Source organism: Chlamydotis macqueenii, chromosome 2, assembly GCF_036417535.1.
Source record: "Chlamydotis macqueenii isolate bChlMac1 chromosome 2, bChlMac1.mat, whole genome shotgun sequence".
NCBI classification, from domain to species: Eukaryota; Metazoa; Chordata; class Aves; order Otidiformes; family Otididae; genus Chlamydotis; species Chlamydotis macqueenii.
Window position 1 is genome coordinate 46,919,330 of NC_141557.1, and position 10,753 is coordinate 46,930,082.

Consider the following 10,753-nt stretch of genomic DNA (forward strand, 5'->3'; position numbering starts at 1 on the left):
TGACTGAACAGAAGAATCATAGAATCATAGAATGGTTAGGGTTGGAAGGGACCTTCAAAGGTCATCTAGTCCAACCCCCCTGCAAGGAGCAGGGACATCTCCAACCAGATCAGGTTGCTCAGAGCCTCATCCAGCCTGGCCTTGAACATTTCCAGGGATGGGGCCTCCACCACCTTTCTGGGCAACCTGTTCCAGTGTTCTATAACTCGCATTGTAAAATTTTTTTTCCTAATTTCCAATCTAAATCTACCCCCCTCTATTTTAAAACCATTACCTCTCGTCCTATTGCAACAGGCCCTACTAAACAGCCTTTCCCCATCTTTCTTGTAAGCCCCCTTGAGGTACTGGAAGACCGCTATCAGGTCTCCCCGGAGCCTTGTCTTCTCCTGGCTGAACAGCCCCAACTCTCTCAGCCTGTCCTCATAGGAGAGGTGCTCCAGCCCTTTTATCATCTTCGTGGCCCTCCTCTGGACCTTCTCCAACTGGTCCATGTCCCTCTTGTGTTGGGGGCTCCAGAACTGGACACAGTACTCCAGGTGGGGTCTCACCAGGGCAGAGTAGAGGGGGAGAATCACCTCCCTCGACCTGCTGGCCACGCTTCTCTTGATGCAGCCCAGGATGCGGTTGGCCTTCTGGGCCGCACGGGCACATTGCCTGCTCACGTTAAGCTTCTCATCCACCAGCACTCCCAAGTCCTTCTCCTCAGGGCTGCTCTCAATCCATCCTCTGCCTGGCCTGTATTTGTGCCTGGGATTGCCATGACCCAGGTGCAGGACCTTGCACTTGGCCTGGTTGAACTTCATGAGGTTGGCACAGGCCCACCTCTCCAGCCTGTCAAGGTCCCTCTGGATGGCATCCCTCCCTTCCAGCGTGTCGACGGCACCACACAACTTGGTGTCATCGGCGAACTTGCTGAGGGTGCACTCTATCCCACTGTCCATGTCGCCGACAAAGATGTTGAACAGGGCCGGGCCCAGCACGGACCCCTGAGGGACGCCACTTGTGACCGGTCTCCACTTGGACATTGAGCCGTTAACCACCACTCTCTGACTGCGGCCATCCAGCCAACTCCTTATCCACCGAGTGGTCCGTCCATCAAACCCATGTCTCTCTAGTTTAGAGAGAAGGATGTCGTGCAGGACAGTGTCAAAAGCTTTGCACAAGTCCAGGTAGATGATGTCAGTTGCTCGTCCCTTGTCTACCAATGCTGTCACCCCGTCATTGAAGGCCACCAAATTGGTCAGGCACGATCTGCCCTTGGTGAAGCCATGTTGGCTGCCACCAACCACCTCCTTGCTCTCCATGTGCCTTAGCATGGTTTCCAGGAGAATCTGCTCCATGACCTTGCCAGGCACAGAGGTGAGACTGACCGGCCTGTAGTTACCTGGGTCTTCCTTATTCCCCTTTTTAAAAATTGGGGTTATGTTCCCTCTCTTCCAGTCATCGGGGACCTCACCAGACCACCACGACTTCTCAAATACGATAGCCAGTGGCTTGGCAACTTCATCCGCCAGTTCCCTCAGTACCCGCGGATGGCTAACAGGGTGTTAGTAAAAATCTAGAATGAAATAGGGAGAAGAGGAAGTTGGATGAAATTATCCTGTAAAATGACTGAATTTGTCATCACTGAAAAGAGATGGGGGAGGATCACTATAATTAGCAGATTTCAACTAGATATTCTAAATTGAGTATTTTTACTAAGGGCTTCCTCATCAGTATAGTTTTCTGCAAGACCTACATCAGAAACTTACACTGTTCAGACAAGATATAATTTAACAAGTCAAGCAAGTAAAGCAATCCAGTTCTCTTTCAACTAAAAATCTAGTTAAAAGAACTCCTCATATGCTTTAGAGTGAGGCTTCCAAAATAAAACTACTCAGATGTAAGAAAGATCAAATAGTTCACAAGTTCAGGATCGGTCTCAGTATAATATTTACCGATTTAGCTTCCTACAGTAGGAAACACGGCATTAAAAAAATATCCTACTCTGAGATTTCTTCCTCACCTTCACTCCTAATTCCTTTTTTTAAAAAAAAAAACTTGTTTATTTTCGTCAATATTTCTTATCCTCTATGGTTGGATTTTTTTTTTTTCAAACTTTGGTCTATACATTTGACTGTGGTACCAAGCTATTTCAGTCAGTTCATAATTTTTCTTGCAGAGTTTACATCAGTAAAATCTCTGTGTAGAGAAACTCGGCACAATAAACATTTTTGTTTATATATTTCCCATATGTCAGCAACATTACCAGTAGAAATAATTGCCATATCACCTAAATTAGGTCACCAGTATAGCTAGTGGTAGTTACACTTCTTTGACATTCACCAGATATGCATACACAAGCTCTCCCTGCCTGTATCATCACATATCCACAAAATTGCACCTTTTGTCTCCTACTTATCAAGCAGACTGTTTTAAACATTTTTCATTTACATAAGTCCCACCAGTGCTTTGAATTTTTGTTGATAATCTCTAAAATCTCTCCCATTTGTAATAACAACAAATCTGGGTCTGAACTCAGGATTCCCAGTACAAGTGTACATTAATTACTCAGGAGACACCTAGTCTATCCCCCTCCATAAGCTTACACTTATGCAGTCAGCTGAAAATTAGCAAGAACATTTCAGTACTTCATTTTTTGCTTATTTTTAAAAATTATTTCCTTATTATTTATGTCTCATTTCTATTATTTCAATTTATTTTACAATAGACTTCCTTATGGTAGGCCACTTTCAGCATTGCTGATTTACAATATGTGTATTTTAAAACACAACAGTTATACAACATGGGAATCCCTCGTTAGAGAGAGACAGAAAAGACACAAGCTAGCCCCCACACCTGTGCACAGCTCAAGAGAAGGCTGCCTGCTAATGTCACGCCTGCCAGGGCACATCTGGGTGACCTCAGGCCCCACAGGTCACAGGAGCAGGGGTCAGAGCAGTGGATACGAGTGGGAAAGGGGCCACAGCCTGGGTCACACAGCATTAAGAGCAAAGCTCATTTAAAGACATGGATTTACAGGATGAGAAGATCTGCAGTCTTTTTGCTGCTTCTAGACCTCCTCAAGCACAAGATGTGGATAATGAGCAAGTCACATGTTGGGCTGAGCAAGGACGTGTAACACATGAGGATGACCAAATGCAAGAGATGTGGCCCTAAGTGGTTTTGCCTTTCCGGGTTTGTGCGCAGGGGACTAGGACAACAAGGATCTCCCTCCTCGCCCCAGTTATGGACACTCCAGCCCAGTGCTGTGTGTCTTCAAAGCCTTCTTTACAAGGCTAAACTGTACAGCTCAGGCACGTGTACCAAAAAGGGAGGAAGGGGCTGGACTGCGGGAGGGACAAAGGCTGAGACTCTGCTTTGGAAAGATGAAATAAACATACAGGAGAGGAAGCCTTTACTAAATCAAGGTAGTGGTAATTGCTTGGTAAGGGCCAGCACGTTTCACTCACCCTGCAACTGAGGCAGGCAGTCAAATTCCTTTCTTTTCCCTACAGCTCAAATTTGAATTAAAAAAAAACAAAATAAAACTCTCCCTACATTTTTCTCCCCTGCACTTTATTAGCAAAAGCCCTGTAGGGGCTGAGGAGCAGACATGTCCTCCGGCGGGAAAGAGCAAGTGGCAGAGCAGTCTCGGGGGAGGAGAAGGGGAGGGAGAGGTAGACGGGGCTGGCGGCTCGGGAATATCCGGCTGCGAGGGGCTGCTCCGCTGGCAGCGGCACGGCGGGAGCAGCAAGGCTAACGGAGCGGACGAGGGGGAGCGCGGAGGGCACACGGTTGCAGGTACCGGAGGCAAAGGTCGCCCACGGATGAGGGTGAGGAGAAGCAGAGGCAGGCGACAGTTAGAGCCGTTGGGCTGGCAGGAGGCGAGCCCCGCGCTCCCGCCCGCCGCCGGGGAACCGTTACCTGCGCGCGGGAGCCCGTTGCTGCGCCTCACACGCCCTCACCTCCCCTTCCTCTCCCTGGGCGCCGCCATCTTGGTCTCGTTTTTTTCCGGCGCGGCCGGCGGGCGGGCGGCACAGCGCCTGCGCCGCCTCCGCACGGCCTGCCGCGCATGCGCCGCGGGCCGCCTTCCCCTGGCGAGGGCGGGGGCTCCGGAGAGGGGCGGTGCTGTGGGGAAGCCGGGGGAGCGGACCAGACGGTCTGAGAGGGGGGAAAGGTTTGGGTCGCGTCTTGTGTTTCTGAGCCCGGGGCCTCACAGCAGGTAGAATGAGAGGGAAGTGTGGCCCTGCGAAACGCCAGCCTTTCCGAAGGGCACCCGGGTGCGATGCCTGCTTAGGCGGGATCCCCTCGGATCCAGCGTTGAAAACTTGCTCTGCAAAATCTAGGGCAAAACTTGGGTTTCAACAGTGATAGATGACTGGTAACCTACCAGCCATTTAAATTAATGGCTTTAGGTACAGTTATGCATTTGAGAAGAGCAAACAGCACCCCACCTCAGACAGCGTATGTACGCTGCATTGGTACGTTACAGGAGCTTACCAAGATGGCAGCCCGTGCCTTGCGAGGGGTGGCCTGGTAGCTCTGAAGTCCTCGGTCCCTCAGTCCTGCAAACGTTTCAGCAGGTGTTTGATGAGGAGGACAGGGGGTGAAAGCAGGCTGGTCACCTGAGTAACATGTCAGAGCGCTCCGAAGGGTCTGAAGGATCTTGTGCTGGGCACCGTCAGGCTGAATTTGTCACTGTATCTTTGTATTTCAGATATTTAACAAGCAAACCTGGGAGATCAACAGTAAATAAAAAGTTTAAATTAACTGGGATTGAATCCCTGTAGAAGTTGCACAGTGATTAATTTTTCTCACCTCAACAGCATATACAGATAGTCTGCAAAGTAACCCTACGGTTTAGGGCTAAATTTCAGTATCATTTTGTCTTCAATAATTTTATTTCCCTTTGTAATTATTTTTTAAAGACAAACTCTGAAATAAAGCCAACAGTTATTTTGTGATGTCTTTTTGACTAATGAGAAAAAAAAGCAGAAGTCAATAAAGACAATCTTGAGCAGCATAATTAATTCTTCCTCTGGCTGGAAAACAACATCTTACCCAGTTGTCAACACTGTACAGTTCAGAGTTGTTTTTAATTACTGCAAGTAGCTTGTAGTAACCTCCAAGGAACAAGAAATACTTTTTTTTTTTTCCTGTGGATTGTGCCCTTTTGCTGCTGGCAACTGTTGATTCTTTTCATTTTCAAACCTTTTTCTTCACTGTTGTTTTTTTACAGTGGAGTTTAAATCAACACACTCTGTGTATGCAATACAATGCCTACAGTGAAGTGAACCTTTCTGTACTCTAGAGATAGGAGCTTCTTATATGACCAAAAATAAGTATTTACTGAGTATAAGCTTTCTGCTTGGTTGTGTGTACCTGTCAAGTATGCTTAAACTATAACCTTTTCAACGCAAAAATGAACTCTGATGCTTACAAACTAGTATAGTTTCACCAGGACTGTGTGCATAATTTTAATTTGCTTTCTTGTTGATCTACCTTTCAGCAAGCAATGCTGACTTTGGTCTAACAGACTTTCCCATCCCAAATCTCTCTCTGACTGAGCTGCCTTGCGAGTTCCTGGGCTGGGGGAGGATGGGGCATTTTGCAGTGGAGGGGGGGGACAGGCAGTGCAGTCCTTGGCTGAGACCCTTCCGCAGGATAAAGGAGAGCTCGTGACTGCTGATACATGTTTTCACATTGAATTATAATTTTCTTTACACCAGCCCTGATTCATGTGGGGCTGTTTGAGGGCTTGGTGTCCCCGCTCACTCCATGCCCTCCACAGCAGTTACTGACTGGTAAAGAGAGACACATGAGCGAGCAGTGTATCCAACCTCTGCCTGGCCTATTAAGATTAATTCTTCATGAATTTAGGTTTTATTTGTGTGGTGGGCTATGAGCTGTGGCAGCTCACAGCTCTGATTCATGATCCCTGTTGGATTCAGCTCAGGCATCTGAGAGGTTCCCAGTTCCAAAGAGAAGGACCTGCTGGGGAGGAGCTGGCTGTCCTTGCTTGCAAATGAAAACCTCTTTACTTTGTGTGTATAAAGCCCTTCACCTTGAGTGGGGACATCACGGTAGAGCGCAGAGTGCATGGAGGTAGCAAAATAATGAGGGAATTATTTTATGTTGTCTTGAAAACATTTTGAAAGACCAATCACTGTCTCAAATTTAGAATTATGATTTTTAAAATGCATTTCAATCTCTGGACTGTTGAACTATCTAACGTTAAACATATTGACCTATATTTCTCAAGGCCTGCCATCAAGATTATAGCTGATTGAGTAGTCAGACCTTTGTCTTACCTTTTTTAATCCGTTCATTTCACTAAAATATTGCTTTCTCATCCTGACAATCTACTTATGTATTTCATTTGCTTGAAGCTGAGGATAATCTGTTTAGATTAATACTAAATTAATCACAATCTTAAATGCCTCCAAGAAAGTTAGGTGGATGCTATGCACAAGTGCAGACCTGCCGTACCTTGGAAGCACTTAGGTTTGAGCCCATGTGGAGCCTCCAGCACTTCTCTCTTCGCCTTATTATGCAACGACTCAAACTGGGCTTGATTAAAGTCAGAGGTAGCTTGTGCTACTCCTGAAATGGGCACTGCTAAGACAGGTACTGCCAGAGGGGTTTATAAACATGTGGAGACACAGTATTGTGCCAAGTCTTGGCTATAGGTGCCACTTTGCACCCACTATTCCCAAAAAATAAAGTAGAGAAAAAATTAAAAAAGAATATAGTTTTCTATTATTCCTTATTTTCTTCTGGGAGGACTTGCTAATGTGATTTTGATCAGCTGCTAACAAAAAGAAGCCAAGCACATTTCACACAGGTTTGAATTGTGTGTTCCTTCAGGACAGATAAGCTTATTGTGCTGTCTAGATTCTGCTAGCAAGGAAGGCAGCCAATATCAGATGAAGCTAAACAAGGTGCAAGATTATCTGTAAACAGACATTAAAACTAGGTGAGAAAAACTGAGACCAACAAGAAGCATACTCAGAAAGAAGAGCACAGGTATTTTGAGTCATATGATAATCCATGAAGATCAAAAACCATGAAGATGTACACCGTTATTTGGCATTTGGGCTTGTTTATTGGCGTGGTAAGAGTAGTAGTGACTTGCCTATCTATTAAGCGCTAGTTGTTTGGCATCACCATTTTACGAACACCGAGATCCCATGTCAGCAGTAAGTCTCAGAAATGGCAATGGATGTTTGTCCCATGGTGTGAAGAGGACAGCCAAAATCACACCAAAGCTTTCCTGCAAAATCTGATAGTGACTTTTTCTGTGGTCTGATCTAAGTCTGCTAACCTCTCTGGGATATTTTCCTAATCTAGCAACAGGAGGCCAGATTTTCCTGTCTGCTGTACCCCGTCTGCATGTTTGGATGGGTAGAAGGCTGGCCAGGTTGTGAAAGGAAGGTAATTCACCTGCTGTAGGTATGACAAACAGAAGAAGAGTTGTAGAAAATGACCAGGGGCAATTACACTCTTTTTAAATGAGAGGGGGCTTGGGATAGCCCTGAAAAATACAGGGAGCTTAGAGGGCACTGCTTTGTTCTTTAATTTCTATGTAAATGAGTTGAATAAATGAAGCAGCAGAGTTTATACCAAGTACCTTGCTACATTCAAGGGCATCCAGATGTGCCAGGGGCTGAAGACAAAATATCAAACTATGAACCCCACAAATGGTGGGGTGTATTGTAACGGTACATATACAAGTGAATCTCAGACTTTTCCAAACAGAGGACCTACCCCACACTTCTGTGATCCCCACCTTCCCCATGTGAGTATTGCTTGTTAACGTGGGCTGTTTGCTCAGTCTCCTTTCATTATGGGAAATTAATGATATAATGACATTTGTATATGCCTTAATAATAACCGTTTACTACCACTACAGTGGTGGTAAACTGTTTTCCATAAGGCTGACGTTCCCCTGTTTTCTTTTTTAGACTTTACACTAACTTCTTTGTTAGCATTTTTGTTGATCAACACAAAGCCTGGAGATGATTAAGTAGTTAGGCAATTCATTAGTTCCTGTGTAGGAAATGTGCAGAAGTGTGCCAGTTATCTGTCACTTAAATAGACATGCTTCCCAGATTTCTGTACAAGTATAATTTTGCCTTTGCTGATATTTACCAGAATTGATGCTTGTGTTTCCTGGCATTGCTCTTTTGCTCCTACATCAACAACATGACTAGTATTTTTCCAACCTCCTACAAAGAGAGGATTAGAAAACAGCATTTGGAATACAGAATAATTTTTATTGCCTGCATACTTCAAATCTCAGACCCATTTTGTGTAATTAAAGAGTTTGCTTGGGTTTTTTTCCATTAAATTCCTTGAGAGTGGCTTTCACTGCTGAGCTTCATCTTGCCATTGTTTACACATACATGTATATAGTGGCTTTGCTTTAAAACACAAGGTTAGATAAAAATGCAGGTGATTGGATTGCAGGGGTGTGAAGAATAGCCCTTGAGAATATAAAAAAGCAAGAAGTTAATAGACTAAATTAAAAAAAAACAAAACAACACCTCTCAAAGCCATGTCCACCATCTGAGCCTAGATCTCAAAGTGGAGAATTCTGAGTGACCCCATGAAGATCAATATAAGTCTCATTTTTGCAACAGATTTCATTTAAAAAGCACTCAAATATTGTAGTAATGGAAGAATAAACTCTTGAAACAGATAAAAGAGGTAGAGTTATACTTTTGCGATAGAAAGAAATGGATTTAGGCAAGACCAATCACATGGCTAGGAGTGGAGCTTAACCTGCTCATAACAGGTATTGCATGATACAGTTGAGGCCTGTTCCAGCCGGGGACTGGCCTTGATGACAGAGGAGGTTCTTGTCATCCAAACCAACACAGGTTTGTCATCCTTTAGTTTTGCAAAATGAAGAAGAACTTATACAATGTCTTAATTGAGATCAGCTAACTAAGAAGTCAACAACCTCCCCCTCCACCTCCAGGGGTCTGTGCTCAATGACCAGGATGGCCTTGCCTGGTTGGAAAATCCATGAACCTGTGCCTGTCCCTGTGCCGCTCACTGAACCACTCAATGATACAGAAGGATTTTGAAAATATGCAAGAACCAGACTTAGTGGAATTGTATTTACTAGCGTTGTTTTAGCAGGCTGATGTTGGCCCCAAAGCCTGGAGCTGGCACATGGGGCTGAGTCCATTTTGAGTCCTAGGTGAGCCTTACTCTGAGGGGATTTTTCAGCATTCAAAGCTCTATGTTTCTTTCTTTTAATCTGGAAAAAAGTTTTGAATTTACAGTCATTGGGCTAAGACTGCAATCCTCCTGAGCTGGTGGACTCTGGTTATGGTGATACCGTATTGTCATGAAGTTATCCACAACTCAGACGCATCTGAGAACATTAGGTCTCCTTACTATAGACAGGAATGCAAATTTTGGTAACCTACGTTTTCACTCTCTCTTTTTTGAAGCCTGTCATTTGAGATGGCAAGTCGGTTGTGTGCCAAGAGGCAGGAGATTCCAGCTGCTGGAAGCCGTTAGCGAAGGCTGCCACACTGATATGGTACACACCCTCTATACATATGTGGAGGAGAAGATCGTCCATCTGGATAACCACCTTACAAAGAGAGGCATTGTGCCCCTCTTCTCCCACCTTCTTTCACAGTAAATTTGCGTATTGCAAAAGTGTGTGCTACCATGTCAGACAAGAAAGAATAACAAGACTGATATTCATTAATTAAACCCTTGTTATGTGATGGTGTTTCTTTCATTAAGAACCAGGCCCTCATATTTCAAATAGGTGGTGAATGGACATTTTCCATTCACTGTGACTATTAAAACAGCCTTTTACACTGACAGCCAAACTTCATCATTGCAATTATCCAACAACTAGATTGCACTTAAACTTTCTAATGATATTTGACAGCAGGAAACAGTTTGAGCGCTGGATAAAATCATCCTGCATGCTGGGTTTGTCTCCTTGGCTGTCAGCTGGCTCCAGAAGAACAGGAGGAAAATATCTGCAAATCTTAAAATTAATGAGCGTTAATTGATTTTTTTTTATATGAAAAAGTTAAAATGCTAATATTTACTAAAAAGCTCAGTGCAGCTTGGAAGCTGTTGTATACACATGTTTACATGTATGTGTATATGTTGTCTGTGTACATATATAAAAACATATAAAATACATCTGCACGTACACATACATATATGCATGTTTTCTACCTATATACCTATAAATATGCCCCAGATGGAAGTAAATGTGGTCTACCTCATTTTTTTTTCTGTATTTCTACACACAGTATAACTACCAAAGGAGAAAGAATGATTAAATTATTCTTTCTAGTTAAACAGAAAACAAGATGAAAGGAGCCTGGGTTTACCAAGGGAACATGGTGCCAGAGTAATCTGATAGCTTTCCTTAAATGAGATAATGGATTTTCCAAAGTAGAAAATGTGGTAAATCTCATTTGGACCTTAGCAAAGCACTTGATACGCTCCTAAATGGGAAAATATTAATGAAGCAAAAGAAGATGGAGGTTAACAGAGGATACGAAAGGTAGGGAATAACTAACAGAAAAGGGCAGAGGAAAAGGCAGAAAAGAGTAAAGAAGCAAACTACTGTGAGTTCCTCAAGCGTCAATTTTAGGACCAGTGCTGGTAATATTTTCATTAACTATATTAGCATATGAAGTTGGTGTGCTTTTGAAATCTGAAGAGACATTGCTAACATGGCAGAAGACTATCATATATCAAAACTTGTCTAACTCTGACAGGT

The 10,753-nt window shown here is 44.0% G+C and overlaps 1 protein-coding gene across 4 annotated transcripts in view; it reads right to left on the minus strand.

The window, feature by feature from the left end:
- The window catches only part of LARS2 (leucyl-tRNA synthetase 2, mitochondrial), a 91,223-nt gene extending 87,183 nt beyond the window's left edge, over window positions 1-4,040 (minus strand). Inside the window, exon 1 of one of the 4 annotated variants that reach the window (XM_086742837.1) lies at window positions 3,907-4,040. The gene's annotated coding sequence lies outside the window, so the exon portion shown is untranslated. The other 3 variants (XM_086742838.1, XM_086742839.1, XM_086742840.1) reach the window with 3 other exon arrangements.
- Window positions 4,041-10,753: the final 6,713 nt, after the last annotated feature.